The following is a 10,668-nucleotide window of genomic DNA, read 5'->3' as shown; positions in this document are numbered from 1 at the left end:
ATAGTTTTATTATAGTAAAAAATAGTTGTTACAGTGAGATCTACACACATATACAGAATTACATTTAAATTCATATAGAACAGTATTTACATTTTAAGTTATACCTGAAATTGGAAGATGAAGTATGGCTTAAACTTTACAACAAAGAAAAGAAAAATACATGGGATAAAAATAGAGTTAACAGTAAAAATAGAACAATCTGTTCTTGATACATGTGGAAACTTTTTGTCAGAATGCTACATCTTCTTAATATGATTGTCTAAACCATTAAAATATGGGTAGCTCAGTTTTATTTTGTCAGCAATTTCTTTGACAGGATTATAAACTAATGTTTTTGAAAGCAAATCCAAGCCATTTTCAACCAAGCTTTTGACATGGGATGCTAGCTTCCTGGTTTTCACTTGGGAAATGTATTCTTATAGTCCTGTAAAGATGCCACTTCTGGCCATGCTTCATTACTGGGGGGGCCCAAAGTTCTGAATATTTTAAAGAGTTGATCAACTTCTGAATTCCCATAGAAAAGTGTCTTCTTTGTTGTTAATTCTGCAAATATGGTGTCTATATGCCAAATGTCAACTGGAGTCGAGTAGTGAGCTGACCCCAGCAGTACTTCTGGAGATCTCTACCAGAGTGTTACTAACTCATGTATGTATACTCTAATAGGTATTCCAGAAGCTCTGGCAAAGCCAAAGTCAACTAGTTTAATTGTTCCTTTGTTATCAATAGATTTTGAGGTTTTAAATCTCTGTGAAGAGATCTTCTAGGCTGACAAAACACAATCCCTTGTAGGGTTTATTACAAATAACTCTTAACAAGTGAAGAATCCATGAACAGACCCGGAGGGATAGAATCCAAGTACTTTTGAGATCCAAGGAATTCAAAGATGAGATATAACCTGGATTCTTGTGTAACCACATTTGAAGATTGACTATGTTTGGATGACAGAGTTCTAAAAGAGAAATTTCCTGAGTTGAGGCACTAGGAACACTTCCTCTTTACTTTCTAGTCTGATTTTTTCATGACTACCACTTGACCAGTAGTTTTGTATCTACCCTTACACATAATTCCACAGATACTTCTCCAACTTTCTCTATTTTGGAATAATCATCCACAGTTACTAAATAGGAATGGTAGATCCTGGATTATCATTCTGTGATGGTAGAGGATGTGGTTGGAGGTGTCAGAGGGGTGGTGGAGGCAGTGATGCAGCCATCATATCTATGTCGCTCTTCCTCAACTTCCAAGAGCCCTGAGAGTTTTTATTATCAATAATTTTCTAATAATCTTTCTGAGTCTATTGAGGTAATTGTTTTCTTCTCTTTTGTTCTGTTAGTATGTTGAATTACATTGATTGATACTTGAATGTTAAACCAGCCTTGCATTCCTGAGATAAAACCCACTGGATCATCGTGTATGAGTTGTTTTTGAAAACATTTGATGAATACTTTTCTACTATTTGAGGCACATTTGCATTTCATCTGAGAGAAGCCAGGAGACTCTGCTCCCATTGGCTGCTTTTGGGAGCGCAGTGCTTCCTTGGTGCTTGAAACTTGGATAAGTGGGTTTTTGTACCCCTTTGAGATCCTTGGGGGAAGTGTCTAGACTGAGACATGTGGGAATCTTGGTAGAGTGTTGATAATTTCTTGCCCCCCCCCAAATCAATATATTTGTTCAATCAAAATGTTTGTTCAGGGTTTCCCTGGTGGCGCAGTGGTTGAGGGTCCACCTGCCGATACAGGGGACACGGGTTCATGCCCCGGTCCGGGAAGATCCCACATGCCACGGAGCGGCTGGGCCTGCGTGTCTGGAGCCTATGCTCCGCAATGGGAGCGGCCACAACAGTGAGAGGCCCGCGTACCGCAAAAAAAAAAAAAAAAAAAAGTTTGTTTAGCTTTAATTTGGAGGAGGAGTTGAAAACTGGGAAAGTGAAAAAAGAATGGAGAAGGAGGACTGCTGGTAGAAACCTCAAAATAGGGAGAATATTAAGATATTAGCTACCTTAAATGACAAATATTCACTATTGAAATCATGGCCCTTAGAGGTCTTAGCTACAACTTCAGGATCATTTTGCAGTATTCCTTTAACCACACATTCTACTTTCCTGAGAAGAGTTTCGAACTTGCATTTTTCCTCTATCTATCTCCTCAATTTCCAGCGACACACCAGCATCCAGTGATGTTTGAACGTATCTTTCCTTGTGTAGTAGTGCTCCATGCAGCTGCCCGGCAGACCCACTCCTTAATTTGACTCTGGACTATTTCCTCTTAATGCTTTGATCAGTATTTTTCAAGAGCTCAGTGTCCCCTTCTTCGAGACTCCAGGGAGATGAGTATGAAATATTATAATAATTTATTTTCACTCAAGGGCATTAAGACCAGGAGAAACCTCTCTTGGCCTGCCTCGGGGGCTGGGGTTAGTGTCAGTGTGTTAGGAGTAGGGAGACTGAGACATGGGATTATGAAAAGGAAACTTTCAGTGAATGAAATGATAGGAAAGAGTCTGGGTGGCTCCATCGAGTCCCAAATAGCTGCCAACTTCTCAAGGTTAACACACTGAGAAGGACCAGACCCTCTTGGCTTTCTCCCGTATTTAGGCCGCTATGGATCTATGCGTCTGTGAAAATAGCTGCTGAGCAGAGTAGAGCAGTGCAGTCTCTCTTCCTCTATTCTCTGGCTCATTTTTCATTCTCTCCTCGATCCCCCTCTAACCTAGACTGGGACAATCAGATGACAAAAGAGATCTACTTTAAAACAAGTGCACTCAGGTATTTATAGTAAGGAAATGGACTGAATGAGCCAGCTGCTAAAAATAGATGGTATGACTTAATCCATTCAGGAAGATTGTGGCCCAGTGCATTTAGGGATAAAATAAATCATTTCAGATCTAATATTTAGAAAACTTATCCCAGAGTGGAATGGTTGGCCTCTTGTGAGAAATGCTATAGATTTTTCTAAACTGGTAGCAGTGGTCGGGATGGGCTTTGCAGGGAAAAGGCTTGACATCAGCCTAGACATCAGAAGGTCTTCTCAAGTCTGTTTTAGTTTTCCTCCAGAAAAATTGGTCTAAGTCCTCCAAGCTCTGTACAAAACAAATGTCAGTAAACCTTGCTGAGTCCATAAGGTGGGTTTGGGGCTCTGACTTATGTTTGGGGGATACTAACTCTGTCAATTGTAGATACTCATTCGATTTTCCCACATGGGTAAGTTCTTTTAATAAATAAACACATGCATAGCATTTATTGAACACTTCCTGAGTGACATGCACCATGCTAGGCCCTTCTCATTCTATTTTATTTAGACCTCACCCTAACCTTGGCATATGCTCTCCTTTTTGCTGATACACAAACTGAGGCTCGGCTAGGATTTTCCAAAGCCATGTTGGTTGAGAATAGCAGATTGAGATCTGAACTCATATCTAGCATGGGGGATAGATATGGAGTCTTGCAGTATTTTTGCAATCCTCTTGGCATTTTATTCTGGGCTGTGCACTTACAGGCCCTCAATCAGTGTTTATAATGAAGGCTTTCTTGATTCTCATTATCTCTTCCTCCTTTGAGTTCAATAGCCTACTTGTACTGTTCAACTTCGCATCCACTTTATGTTATCTTATATCATCCATTGTATCAGTTAGGAATGTGTTAATTTGCAAGGAAAAATACCTCAACTGATGTGGTGTTTTAAAGAAAAATGGTTGCAAGTTCTTTTTACGTCTCTAATTGAGAGCTGGCATCTGTGTCTTGTCTCCTTGGATCTGGTGACTGCTTCGACCAACTGAGTACTGTAGAAATGACACTGATTCCTGCATGAGCCTGGATCATAAAAATCCATGCAGCTTCCTTCTAGGTCTCTTGGAATGCTTGCTCTCAGAACCCAGCCATTGTGCTGTGAAAAGCCTAAGCCATATGGAGAGGCCACATGTGTTGGCACTTGGTCAACAGTCCCATCTGAGCCCAGTCTTTTATCATTCTAGCCTGGGTACCAGACACATGAGTGAAGAAGTTTTCATGGAAATGGATTCTCCAGGGCCAGCTATTCTAGTTCCTGGGTGTTTGAGTCACTCACCCGGTTGAGTCTTCTCAACAGAGGCTCCGGATATCATGCAGTAGAGACAGACCATTCCAGATGGACCCTGTCTGAATTCCTGACCTGCAAAATCTGTGAGCTTAAAAAAATGACTTATTTTAATGGCACTTTTAGAGTAGCTTGTTACACAGTACAAGTAACTGGGATATCCAGCTAGCACTGGTTTACAGCAATTGAAATATGTGTATACATGTATTTAATGTACTAGAAGATCTAGAGGTAAGCCCTTGTTGGCATTAGTTCACTGCTCAGCTATGCCATCAGGGACCCAGGATCTTTCCATGTGTTCATATTACCATCCTTAGTATGTTGCCTTTGTTCTCATGCTTGTTGCCTCATAGTTTTGGCATAAATGCTGTAGCTCCAGGCATTGCATCCGCATTCAAGTTAGGAAGAAGAAAGGACAGGCAGAGCTAGCCACATCTATATGGTTTTATTAGGAAAGCAAAAGCTTTCCCAGAAGCCCTCAGGTCTTTACTTATGTTTCACCAGCTAGAATTTTGTCACGTGTTCACCCCTCAGGGGAAGGGAGGCTGAAAAAATGGGTATTTACCTGGCATATTGCTGTCCTAAACACAGTCTGGATTTGCTTAGCAAGGATACCGGAGTGCGTGAGCACCACGTGGGCAAGACCAGTGTCTGCCACATACCTCAGTTGCTTTGCATCACTTTTTTCTGGTTGGTTCAACTAGGTGGTGAGTTTTTGAAAACAGAGACAGCGATGGTTCCTCCTCTGGAATGCTCCTTAGCATGCCATATAGCGCTGAGAATGTCATTTCTGTGTAATATATTCACCTACTGAAGAAAGAGGAGAACAATAAGGGGGAGATTTTCTAGAGCAGAGGTATTTGCATGTTTTCCTTGCATACCCCCTGAAAAAAATTTGAGAGGCAGTGTACCCCCTTGTACATTTTTAACTTGGTATCTACAGTTACTATAACTTTACATAAAAATTACAAAGAATGTAATTTTGGGCAAATAATAAATACTGAAATTTAAAAATTTTTAAATAAACCTTTACATTGCCCTTTTTAAAGTTCCCAATCTAAATACCATAATGATTTGATACTACTGTCTTCTGTTTAAAAATATACAAAAGAGCTTTTCTTTAGTAGTCACAAAATTTTACATCATTCCTTTTTCTCCTTGAACTCACATTTTCATTCCACTTTCCCCACAGAATTTTATCCTAATGTAATATATTTTTATGCTTGAAAGTTTTTTATCGATTTCTGTATCACGCTTCTCTGCAACAAAAACATACATATAGATTGAAACAGCATTTTAAAACATTTCATGTGCCTAAAAGGCTTTAAGTATTAAAACATTCCTTCTGGATTGAATTATCATTAAAATTATTATACTATGTAATTGAGAAAAGCAACATAGATATATTATAATTTTGATATGGAATTATTAAACAAAGAAGTAAAATTCATCGGAAATGCATCTGCTGTGAGATGGATGGCATTTTAAAAACTTGTATCATGTATCTGTGGGTGAATATTACTTATTGCTTGATCGAGACAGTTCAGCATCAGTTGCAAGCCAAGGTTTTGTTTATTAAGACATAAGTGCTGACGGATGTTAACTAGACTTATTGTCATCATTTTGCAATCTGTACTAGTACTGAATCATTACATTGTACACCTGAAACTAGTGTAACATATTTCAATTAAAATAAAAGGTTAAAGTGCTGAAAACGTTCACATAAGTGGAAATGTAAGGAAAATTGTTACATTTGAATTATTTGAACTGCTTCCAAGTCATAAATTAAAAATCACATAGTGGTCTATCATCAAACATTTGTTTTAATGATCTATCAGCTGACAGCGCACATTAGGTCCCCATTCGATTATGTGGAAAACACCTGACTTGGAAAAGAAATTGTAACCAGTCATTTGAGTTGTTCATTTGCAAATGGATTTTCCCCTCTCATTAGAGACATTCACAACCTCAATATTTCTATTTATTCCCTGTTTGGAGCCCTGGAAGTTTGTCCTCCAGGACACATAGTAAGATTTGGGATGTGTGAGCACTATGTCTTGCTTTTGGTAAGTGGGAGGAGGGCTACTGTGAAAGAGAAGATAGGGAAGATGTGGAAGGAGAACTTGCCTGATGCCCCAGCTGCAGGCAGATCGATTTTAGGGGAGTCTGTAGGAAAAATGAGGTTTGGAAATTGATCTTCATCGGTCTATCCATGTCCCCAAACCAAGTCCTCTTATACCCCCCAACAGCATGTGTACCCCAACTTGAAGGCTGCTGTTCCAAAAGCTGTTAGAGCTCATAGAGATGTTATCACTCTTGGAGAGGATGAATTTGCTTGAGTTCCCCTTTAGGCATACTGGCTCGCACTTAATGAGCTGCTCTGTGCAGTGCCTTATAGGCACCATCTTACCAAGTCCTGAGAACAGTCTTAAGAGGGAGGAATCATTGTCTCTCTTTTGCAGATGAGAATGCAGTGGTTAAGGGAAGTAGCAGGCATCAGGCACCAAAACTGGGGTTCAAACCCAGGTCGATGGGTTTACAGAGCCTGAGCTATTTAGCCACTGTGTTAAATTGTGCCTGGCTCTGGTTACAGGGAGCATAGCTCTTCACAGGAGCTGTTGCCTGGACTGCTGTTGCTTTTATCTTTGTTTCCTTCTTGGCAAATTTCTCTAAACCCAGATGGCTGGGCCCCACCTCTAGAATTTCTGATTCAGTAGGTCTGGGGGAGGCCGAGAATCTGCATTTCTAACAAGTTCCTAGGTCTGGGAGCCCACTTCTCTAAAGCACGTCCAGCTTCATGGGAGAGATTCCCGTTTCTAATGTATTTAGGGACTGATGCTTTTTCCCTTAAGTTTCTTTTAGGGCTGAGGTTTTCATTTGCCTTGAAGTGAGTATATATAAAATGCACATTGCATATATATTTCAATGCCTGAAACAACTTTGGAACATCTTGTGCTGCAGGAATTTTTGCTGGAGATTTTTTTGGTGGTTTTGCACACGAAGGTCCTCTGTGTCTCTGCCAAGTTGTTCACTCTGTCTGTCTGGATGGAATGTCCTTTCCTTCATTCTTCACCTGTTGGTTCAGTCCTCAAGACTCATCTCAAAATAAGATCTTCTCTCTGAAATTTGCTGGTTAACTCAAGTACCTCTTCCCTGAACTCCTCTAGCCCAGCATAGCACGCTGTAGGCACAATATTGCTTGCACGTTCTCTCTTGCATTGGTTGATAAATTTGATACTAGCAAAGTGCCCAATAAATAATAATAGCTAGCGAACATTTAATAAGCACTTACTAAATACCAGGCATTTGCTTACATTTCCTATTTCATTAAATTCTTACAACAATATTATGAGGTAGATACTGTTATTATCCCTATCTCATAGTTGAGGAGACTGAGGCACAGAAAGGTAACTTAGACAAGGGCATACAGCTATTCAGGGGCATTTCCTTTGTTGAAGTCTCTGTGGCCTAGACTGACCCTTGGGCTTGCGGCCCCAAATACTGATCTGTCAGCTCATGAAGCTCATTGACATCAATGCACATAATTTGTGTCGAGAGAATGCCAGGCCATTGATTTGTGTGGCTAGAGATGCCCAGGGGAAAGGGTACTCTGGGCAGTGTATTCTGTCTCTTATGGCAGACTTCTCGGGAAGCCTAAGTATAAGCCTCCATTTGACTTGCTAGCACAACAGTTCAGACCAGGGGAGTTAGTGACACAGGTGCAGTCTGTAGTGGCCTCGGGTTAATACAATTCATTGCTGCCACAAAGCTGTTGTTGGGAGCAATAGGGCAAGTCCTTGGGTACTATTGCTTGGTGGATAAGAGTAGAGATTCTGCAGCTAGACTGAACGGTTCAAATTCCAGCTCTGCCACTTACTAGCTATGAGGAGTTGAGCAAGTTACTCATCTGAACAAGGTGTTGATAATAATGGAAACTGTCTCATAGGCTTGTTTCGAGGGCTAGTACATTTGCATATAGAAGGAACTTAGAGGTGTGCCAAATACATAACAAGAAGTGTAGTATTGTGTCTATTAGTGTTGTATTCTCAGTGCCCTGTGGAGGCCTGGCACATAGTAGGAGCGCTATGCAGGAATGAATAAATGAATGACTGGTTTGACTAAAACTTTGTTAGACTCTACCAGTATTTACTTGAAAGCAGTCACTGTCAAAAAAAACCTAACAGTAAAGAGATACATTTTAAATTCAGACCAGTACACGTGTACACACACACACTTCATGAAAACAGTAAACAATACTTACTGTTATTACATGTGATGCAATCATATTGTCTATTCTATGTTATTTCATTTTTTAAAAAATGCTGGTAACTCACTAGTTGATTTTACCACCTATAAAGGAGTCAGGACAATTTGATAAACTACCGCCTTAAGAGATTTCCCCTTTAATGAACACATTCCATGTATAGCTATGTTAATATCACCAGGCAGGCTTTGCATATCTTTGCTCAATCTTTAGAAGACAGACTCATTACCTTCATTCCTCTCATTTTCAAGTTCTTGGACCCTGTATATAGGGCCTTAAGGTCTGTGCGTCTTTCCAGAGTCCGTGGATGGAACTCTTCCATGAAGCCCCAATTTCCTCAGGGCTGGGTGGACCAGAGCTGTGACCTAAAAGTAACTACATCAAAGGCCTTGAGCCTCTTTGGCAAAGTTCAAACTTGGCTAAGGAAATGCTGTCTTTACAGACTCTAGTCTCAGTTTTAACACTTTCGCTGAAGGTTGACCAGCACCAGCTGTGGAGATGGGCTTGGTCTTTCCCTGCTTCTTGGCTCACCAGATGTAAGTTGCTACCACCCTACCTCCCAAAATGGGCTGTTGGCTCCTGGGCCCCCTTCCACACTGCGGAAGCCTTATGCTTGTATTTAGCCCAGATTCCTCAGGTTTTTTTTAAAATAAATTTATATATTTTTGGCTGAGTTGGGTCTTTGTTGCTGCACGCGGGCTTTCTCTAGTTGCGGCCAGCGGGGGCTATTCTTCATTGCGGTGTGCGGGCTTCTCATTGCAGTGGCGGGCGGCCTTCAGTAGTTTTGGCTCACGGGCTCTGGAGCACAGGCTCAGTAGTTGTGGCACACGGGCTTTGTTGCTCCACAGCATGTGGGATCTTCCCGGACCAGGGCTCGAAGCCGTGTCCCCTGCATTGGCAGACGGATTCTTAACCACTTCGCCACCAGGGAAGCCCTCCTCAGTTTTTTGATGGCTGGCAAGAGTGAGTAGGAAAGTGTGCTGCTGGAGAATTATGTTCGATGGGGTGGGGTGGGCCGCAGGGTGCTGGAAGGAGAGGCTGGGTGGAGCGTGTCCTGATGTGGGTTTAGAACTGTATAGACTCTAGACCGAGGTGCCCTTTTGAAATGCACTGGCCTGACCTCCTTTTGCTGCCCTGGATTGTGCTCCCCCGTCTTTGGTCACTCTTCTTGTGTGAATGGTAAGGACAGAAGCCTTGGGAAACTTTCCTAGCCATCAGCTTGGTTCTTTTCAAGGCTTGTGTATAAATACCACATGTAATACTAGTTCAAGTCAAAGGAGAGGAAAGAAAAAGACTGTATGGTCAGGGGAACTCGATGTGTCAGTAATGATACTAACAACCACTGCTACTATTTACTGAGCATTTCTGAGTGATGATACGGTGGATTCTGCCTCCTGATTCAAATTGGCAACTGCGTCTCTGCTCTGTTATCTTGTGGTCCAGGGGACCTCTATTCATCTTTGTTGTTTAAACATTTTAAACTCTCTTCCATTGTTTCTTCGAAATGCTAAAGCTAGCCTTCTTAAACCATGCCCATTTAGGGCTCTTATTTTCTTCTGGCTTAGGAGGATGTAAACCTCCACCTGTCTTCCCACACTCCTGTCCCTCTGTTCTTCATTACTTTTCAAGAATGTTAGAGCTTTAGTATATTCCCACCCAAAGACTCAGTAATGCAGACTTTTAAGATTTAGTGATTTTGTATGTATTACACATTTTCCAAGTATTCCCTAGCCTATTTGTTGTTGATAATTATTTTTGCAAAGTCTTCATTACTTCCTAATAGTTTAAATGTGTTTCTTGGACCCCTCCCTCTTTCCTTTCCTGTACTTTCACTATTCAAGCAGTGGGTTATGGATTTTTGGATTTCATGGAGCAAAAGTTAAAAAGAAAAGGTAGGGTAACTTATGTAGGGTTGCCATCTTTTAATGTTTTTCAAATAAAAACAAATACCATTTACTTTTTTTTTTTTTTTTTTTTGCGGTACGCGGGCCTCTCACAGTTGTGGCCTCTCCCGTTGCAGAGCACAGGCTCCGGACGCACAGGCTCAGCGGCCATGGCTCACGGGCCCAGCTGCTCCGCGGCATGTGGGATCTTCCCGGACCGGGGCACGAACCCGTGTCCCCTGCCTCAGCAGGCGGACTCTCAACCGCTGCGCCACTAGGGAAGCCCCCACCATTTACTTTTAATTAATATAACCTTATTTATTTTAAAATAGTTTTAGAATTACAGAAACATTGTGAAAACAGTACAGAGAATTCCCATAGACGTCACACCCAGTTTCTCCTATTATTAACATCTTACATTTGTGTGGCACATTTATCTCAGTTAATGAAC

The 10,668-nt window shown here is 41.2% G+C and overlaps 1 pseudogene; it reads right to left on the bottom strand.

Annotated features, from left to right (window-relative positions):
- Positions 1-236: 236 nt before the first annotated feature.
- Positions 237-10,668, bottom strand: part of LOC136118342 (cyclin-dependent kinase 1-like) — a 172,320-nt pseudogene continuing 161,888 nt past the window's right edge.

Source organism: Phocoena phocoena, chromosome 2 (genome assembly GCF_963924675.1).
Source record: "Phocoena phocoena chromosome 2, mPhoPho1.1, whole genome shotgun sequence".
NCBI classification, from domain to species: domain Eukaryota; kingdom Metazoa; phylum Chordata; class Mammalia; order Artiodactyla; family Phocoenidae; genus Phocoena; species Phocoena phocoena.
This window is presented reverse-complemented; position numbering and strand designations above follow the sequence as displayed.